This window comes from Trifolium pratense, linkage group LG5 (assembly GCF_020283565.1).
Source record: "Trifolium pratense cultivar HEN17-A07 linkage group LG5, ARS_RC_1.1, whole genome shotgun sequence".
Classification (NCBI taxonomy): Eukaryota; Viridiplantae; Streptophyta; class Magnoliopsida; order Fabales; family Fabaceae; genus Trifolium; species Trifolium pratense.
In genome coordinates this window covers 14,301,412-14,309,216 of record NC_060063.1, presented here as the reverse complement: position 1 = coordinate 14,309,216, position 7,805 = coordinate 14,301,412, and the positions used below count along the sequence as shown (strand labels likewise).

At 31.8% G+C, this 7,805-nt stretch overlaps 1 pseudogene; it reads right to left on the bottom strand.

The window, feature by feature from the left end:
* Positions 1–767: 767 nt before the first annotated feature.
* Positions 768–4,288, bottom strand: LOC123885571 (annotated as a pseudogene).
* Between the last annotated feature and the right edge of the window lie 3,517 nt (positions 4,289–7,805).

Here is a 7,805-nt window from a genome sequence, read left to right as displayed (position 1 = left end):
ACTAGGCCGCCTAATCTGGTTCGGGTGTCAGTTCTGACATCAAGTGGATCGAGCCCCCTCCTGATCGCAGTTGCGGGGGATCGAACCATAGTCCTCCCTACCAAGTCCAACGCAAATCATCACTGGACCAACTAACAATTGATACACCCACTCATTTTTTAGAATAAGTGTTTTAGCAACATACACCTCAAGGTGTATTTCATTAATTTTTTGTTATAACTTGCTAACACACCTTTAAAAAATAAGTGGGTGTTATTTAAAGATTTGCTATAATACACCCAATTATTTTTTTAGACAACAATGTTCATATAACACTTCCAAACTACAGTATTGCCTTGTCAATTCAAACTCATAAAAACCTCCACCATGGAAAACTTGCCGCGGTTGAAACACGTAAACCGCCGCAGCCACACCTCGACTTTATCTCGAAATTGTTTGCAACGAGGTTCTCATTTTCTCTTCAAGCCATTTGAGTAACAGAACAGAGTTATTGAGCTCTTGTCGAAATCCATTATGCGTATGCAATAAAAAACCCTCTAATTTGAGAAAAGGATTATAAGGAGACATTGGCAATGCACACTCATCTCTTCCTTCTTGGCTGCCACTTTCTTTGTAACAACAACTCAACCTTAATGAGATTGGTTGGGATTTGAGCACCCCTACTGTGTTATATACATGTATCCAAACACTCGTATCGTGTCTTTGCACCATCGCGTACTACTACACATGTCTACAAGTTTTCTTAATCCAATGTTGGACCTCACATATTTCAAACCAAGCACAAACCAAATTATATATTGATCACAAGCCAAAAAAGTTTCAACCATAAACTATTCAAATCCAGTTCAAAAGACAAGTGTAAGGAATAGCAACTTTAAAATGTATGTGAAAACAATCAAAAGGTTCTAAGTGCAGTGCTACTAATGCACAAATTTGAAAGTCTCTCAAAAAGACAAGTTCACAAGACACATCAAAAACAGAAAATAAAGTAACCGAAAACATGATGAACACCGAAACCAAAGTGATTAAGCCAAGGATGATTTGCCTGTCCAGTGAAACTCTCACCGGACAACCGAAGTGCGTTGCTTTGTTCCACCAAATGTGAGTCCTCCACTGCATTGTGGTGCTCCTCCGCCCATGTTTGGAGAGTTCCCGAGAAACATGTGCTCTGGCTGCCTAAAATTGAAACTGTTACCCGAAAAACATGTCCGATCGGAACATGTTGTGATGGAAGATACGTTATCTCCGGTTTTTGAGGAATGGTGACTTTCTATCCCTAAATTATCTTCCTTCTCATATTTGTTGAGTGAGCCGGAATGTGAACCCGTGACGAATTCTGCATTAGACTGTGAAAGCTGTTTGGTGCTGAGAAATCGCCCACCGGTCCCTCTAACCCTATTCAAAGCATGCTTGTGCCGAGATTCATGAAGATATGGCTGCATTAAATTAAGCAGGTAACTCATTTGTATATGATATTTTTTACAAAATTATGTAACTGAATAAGCATGCAACACATTCTACATAATCAAATAATAATGCAACACTTAATTCTAATTTATAACAGCTTCATTTCTAATTCTAAGCGATAAATGGCTAAACCTATTCTTCTGATATTCAAAGTGATTACAACATTCCCTTTCAAATAACATAATTAACATGACATTTTCGGTAGCTTATATGCCATAAAAATAAGCTTGTGCTACCGAAATAAGCTAGTTTATCATTTTCAACATTCATGAACTAGCTTGTGCTACCGAAACTAGCTTATTTTGATAGCATATAAACTAGCAAGCTTATTTTGATTAAAACATTCCTCATGAATGGTAAAAACCGAGTTTAAAGTATAAACATCTTACGGAACATACTTTACGACTTTTGATGAGTTTGTTCTGAGCCTCAAGCTTTGCTCGTGACTGTCTCCTTCTCAGTATACCATGGTATTGTTTTGCATTGACATAAATGGGTCCGTCTTGTGCAAGATCGAGTGGTAATGCAACTCTAGCAGATGCTAATCCCATCATTTGAGGCATCATTTGGGGTTGATTCTAAAACATTAAAAAACAGTAACATATTATAAAACAAATCAAAATATAAAAAAAAATGCATTCAATAATAAACGTAACAAAATTTCATTTCGACATAATCAAGCATCATAAAATGCTAATAGCATCAACACTTACAACAGCCTGTGGGGCGTAAGCAACTAATGAACCAGCAAAAATTGGATCGCCGTAAGGATAAGGAGCATGAGCCTGAAAATGGATGACAATAATTACTTGGTTGATAAAAGTGCAAGTGAAAAATCTAAATACATAAGTTTCACGTACCATTGAGGAATTACGATCAACTTGTGAGCAATTGAACTCGGTATCAGGATGATTCAAAAAGAGAAAAGGCTTCATTTAACCTTCAACAACACAGCCATTACTTAAAATTTAGAAATTGACCTGAGAGAACGATTCCATATTAGATAGATCCATTGGTGTGAAGTGAGGTAAGGAATATCACAAACATAGTTAACAACTAACATAATTTCATTAACCACGAATGTTGACGTAGTTAATTAACCACAATTTTCAGATGTTCAACAACATGTAGAATTTTCGAACCAAAAACAACATTTCCCTCGCACAAATACACCAAAACGCCGTATTCCATTGGATTACAGGTACTCGAATGAGAACTAGTGATTGTCGGGGCAGCAAGCAACATATTTAATGTAAAATCAATTGAAAAACCAAACAAAAAAATTTCAAACATGGAAATTATAACAACAATGACAATTAACTTAGCTGCTCTCATATCAAAGATAAGTAGAAGTTCATAGAAACAATACTTTAAGACGGAAACTACAACCATGTAGAACATTACTCGAGTTGAACAAACATAGAATGAGGCAAGGTCAGAAATTCTATGACACAATAACTTCTCTTTAAGTGTGTTTATGTACTCCCTCTGATTTCGAATATAAGAAAACAACTTTTTAGGTTTATTGAATAAAGCATGTATCCGGACCATAAAATTGTCCAAATACATGTTTCATTCAATGAACTTAAAAAGTTGGTTTTTGCTTATAATCAAAACCGGAGTAGTATCTAAGAAACATAACTCAGAAACAAGAGTACATGTGTACTTTTACTCCACTGATCAGAAGGTGGCTTTTAAAATTTTAATTGTCGTTTAGCAATAACTAATCTCTGTTCGGAGAACAAGTGAGACACACAAGGTGAATTCTAATCTCCTAACCGAATTTTTTTTCATATGTAAGAGTAAGGGTCAAACCCACAACAACCACTGGAACAAATTATTTGTTGGTAATAAGTAATTTAATCATTCTTAAAATACAATTTATTTAGTTTAGATTTCATTTTCGAATAACCTCAATAAAAAATGTTTCTATTAAGGATATTTTGAACAATGCAATATACTTTTAATCAATTCTCAAAACATTCAAACACAGCCTACAAAGTGATCACAATATCTTACTCAAGCTTATAAAGCCTATATCATCAAGCTTTAATCTCTCTATCTTGAAACTTGAGTTCAATATTCTGTTTAGGATCTTTGAAAACCTAAGAAAAAAATTGAAACTTTAAGGTTTATTCATAAAATCAATCCCCCAAATAGATTATTTATGATTATCCTTTGACTAGTCATTGATTTTATCGAAACTTCACACATGCCAAATAATCAAATATGGTAAGATCAAAATAAAACTTTTTTCTCAAAACCCCATCAACAATATTCATTGCAAAAACTAAGAATGAACAGAACAAAAAAAAAAAACAATTTTACTCCCAAAAAAACACTTTCTAAATCTGAAGTCAAGTTAGTGACCTAAAAAACTCCACATGCAAATGAAAAATACAAAAATTTAACTTCTTCTCCACTTGGATCCCACATACATAATATAAAATAAATCATAAATCATGCTAAAAGAAACTCCAATAAACAAGAAAAATTATTAAAAATATAAAAAGATATAGTAAAGGGTGGAACTAAAAATAGAATTTAAAAAACCAAAGAAAAAGGTAGGTAGTAGTGAAGAGGCAAAGAGGATAAGAGAGAGAGAGAGAGAGAGAGAGAGAAGAGTAACTTACCTTTGGGATCTGGCAATGAAGAAGAAAGACAAGTATAGTTTGAAGTGTTGTTGTTGGGTTGAAGTTGGGCATGTCTCCTCTCTTGAAACCCAAACCAACCCACTTATATATCTCTCTCTTCTCAATGAAGCTTGCTTTTATTACTACCCTGCTTCACACTCTAGAATCATCTTTATTTTCTTCTTATTCTCTCCGATTTCATATATAAGCATATTTTTATTTTATAGATTCATTTGATTATTAATATACTTGGTGAATATTAATAGATCAAATATTAATAATTGAATGAATCTAGTTGGTTCGGTAGTAATTGACGCTGAATTTGATAGAAAGTATCACGATTCGACCACTAGTAACTACGATCGAGAGACGGTTGGAAGGATTTAATATCAGAAATGATCCTCGAACTAAATTAGACGGTCCAGTAAATCGAAAACTGGTGGTGGAAAAAACTATTTATATATAAGAAAAAGGAAATATCAGATTCAAAGAATGATTACTCTCTAATTTTTTTTTACAATAACTACTCTCTAATTTTTAATATAAAAAACTTTAATTTTTTAATTCATAAAATTATTGATGTATTTGGTCCATTTTTTAAACCAAATACATCTATTTTTTAATCAGATACATTAATCATCCATGAATTTTAAAAGTAAATTTTTTCATATTAATTAAGAACCAACAACAATAATTTGGAAGATTAATCGAGAGTTCAACTTAAAGAACAAATACAACACATAAATTAACTCGGATAAAACTTAAACTTAAGATCTAAAGAGGAGTACACTTATACGACCTAATCGTATTAAAGACTTAGGATCCATTTGATTGAACGAAAGAAAAAAAATTACGTATTCCAAACAAACCCTTAGTATTTTATTTTTGGTGAGACAAAAAAGAAACAGGTGTTGATATAGTACAATAAATACACAGAGTAACAACCATCACCAAACTCTACCATCTAAATTCATTGACAAGTCACAAACTAGTTACTATCACTCTCTTTTCTCTAATTTTTCTTGTCTTTATTGTTTTGAGTTGGCGTAATATTGTATTGTGAGTGGGCCATGGACACAGTTCCCTAAACTTTGGGTCTTCGTTTTCATCACTAAGCTTAGCTCACAGCCGCCCTCTCACTGTTTCAAATCTTTCCCACCCGCATACTCCTACACGCGCCATGCATGCCTTCTTTATTGGACTCAATAATTTACTCAACTTATTAATGAAGTTGGTGGGTTGAATTTCAACCGAATTAAAGTAAGTCAAATTACTTGAATTTTTTCGGGTCTTGCTAACGAGTATCCAGAACACTATTTAAACATTCAATTTTAAAAAATTATTTATTTAAAAAGTAAAAATATGTTTAGTAAAAAAAGAGTAAAATATTTAATGCCCAGTTCTTAATTATAAGACATATGGAGTACTAATATTCCCTCCAGACATAATTATAAGAAAATATTATTTTTTAGGTTCATCGAAAAAGTAATGTATTCGGTCTATATTATTGATTAAATACATTACTTTTTTAATGAACCTAAAAAGTAGTTTTTGCTTATAATTGTGTCCGGAGGAAGTATCTTTCTTTGTCCGTTTTTATAAAATTCATTTCAAATTTTTAAGGGCACTAATTATTATATTCACGGCAAAGTTTATGGTGTATAAGACCCTCAAGTTGTGCATCATGCACAAGTCACCGAAAACATTATAACGAATACGAATTTTATAAAATTTATCGTTGGATTGAAAGTTTTTATCGTATAGATCATCTATAAAAAAATTTAGAAAAATTGAAAATCATTTGATATGTTATTGAGACCCATCAAAATTAACGGTTTATGGATTTTTGTGGAATACCGTTAATCTTGATGGGTCTCAATAACATATAAAATGATTTTCAAAAAAAATAAAAAAATTATGGATGATCTAAACGATATAAACTTTCCATCCAACGGTGAATTTTGTAAAATTCGTATTCGTTATAAAAATATCGAAGACTTGTGCATCATGCACCACCTAATCAAGTGGTGCATGTTAGACAAAGCCTATATTTACCAACATATCCCTAATTATAGTGCATATTTTTCTACAATCTTTAATAAATACACTATAAAACATTAACTCATTCTCTCTCTTAAAGGATAAAATTATAAAAACAATATCAATTATCAACAAATTTAAAACCACAATCAACTTTCTTAATCTTCGTGTTTTTCTCAAAGGGGTCTTATATTTAGAGACAAATGTAATACAGTATATTTTTCAATGCGTTAACTTCGTACATTTCATTTAGTAAAAAAAAAAAATTCACACATATTTCCATAATATTTCACATATCTTACTATTTAAAGTGTTTAAAGAGTACCCCACAAATACTGTTTAGCATTTTTCTACAGGAGAGTTGTCGTGTTCTTGAACTTAAAGTGCAACAAAAAAAATTATTATCACTAAATAAGTTGAATTTGAATTACATGTACTTTGACTTGTTTAGTTTATGAATTGACTCGATTACGAATAAAATTGTGTTGTTTATGAACTTCAAATGGGTATATACTATATAGTTCAATAAATTTTAATCAAATTTGAATCCAACTTTAAATTGAACAAAAAATATACTCCGTGTTTCTTTCTCTAGTTGTTGTCGCTGCTCTTTTTCCCTTAATATAAATCTCCTCTTTCGTGATGTAACCTTATAGGTTGGTGGTGCGATAGTTCTGCCCTCCGCACCACAGTATTACCCTTTCCTTTTCTTTTGTTTTTTGGGTGGGTGGGGGGTTTGGCGGTTCCTTTGGTTGGTGGTTTGTTTTTCTTGCCTTGGTTCTTTGATTCGATTCCAAATCTTTTGAGATTCACAGGTTGCAAAGTTTACGAATTTGCGTCATTGTGCAGTGTATTTTGAGGATAGTCTTAAATCTGGTTGAATCCTTTGGGATTGAATTCAAACGGTTTGGCTAGAAATGGCCTTTCTTTTGTTGTTGATGTCACAATAAATTGTTTTGTATTTGGACTTGTTTATGTGTTGGTGGTCATGTTCGATTGTCATTATCGAATATCTGAGTCTAGTATTTGTCAACTCATAAACCTCTTTTTTTTTTTTCAATTTTGTTTCGGGTCCGTATGTGAGTTCACGAATTGTGCAATTGGTTTGTGATTGATTGCTCTAGATTAGGATTTGCGTTTCCTTTACCTCTTAAGGTTGTTTATGTTTTTTTGTATCGCACTGAGTTTGAGTTTATATTTCGCCAATTTTTGTATTTTTTTTTATTTCAATCTACTTAGAGTGTCATAGTTTCTTTTGTGCCTCATTTCTTAAAAAAGTTTGAATCAACTCATTTCTAGTTTTAAAAAAACCCATAGACGTTATCTCCTTTTATAGTACTTCCTCTAACTACAACGATAAACAAAACTTTACTTTTATAATTTATTAAATAACTGATGTATCTGACCTATATAATATGGATCAAATACATCATTTTTTTTAATAAATTTGAAAAATGAAGTTTTACTTATAATTTTGGGCATATAGAGTTCTTAGATAATCTTTATATTTTGTTATGTATAATTTATTTATAACCTTTAATGATAGTCGATAATACTCTTTTCATCTCATATTTCACATGTCTCATTTGAATTAAACACAATTTTGAAGAAAGTGTTTAATTGTGTTGATTTCAATTATAAAATGAGTTTTATTTACTAATTTTT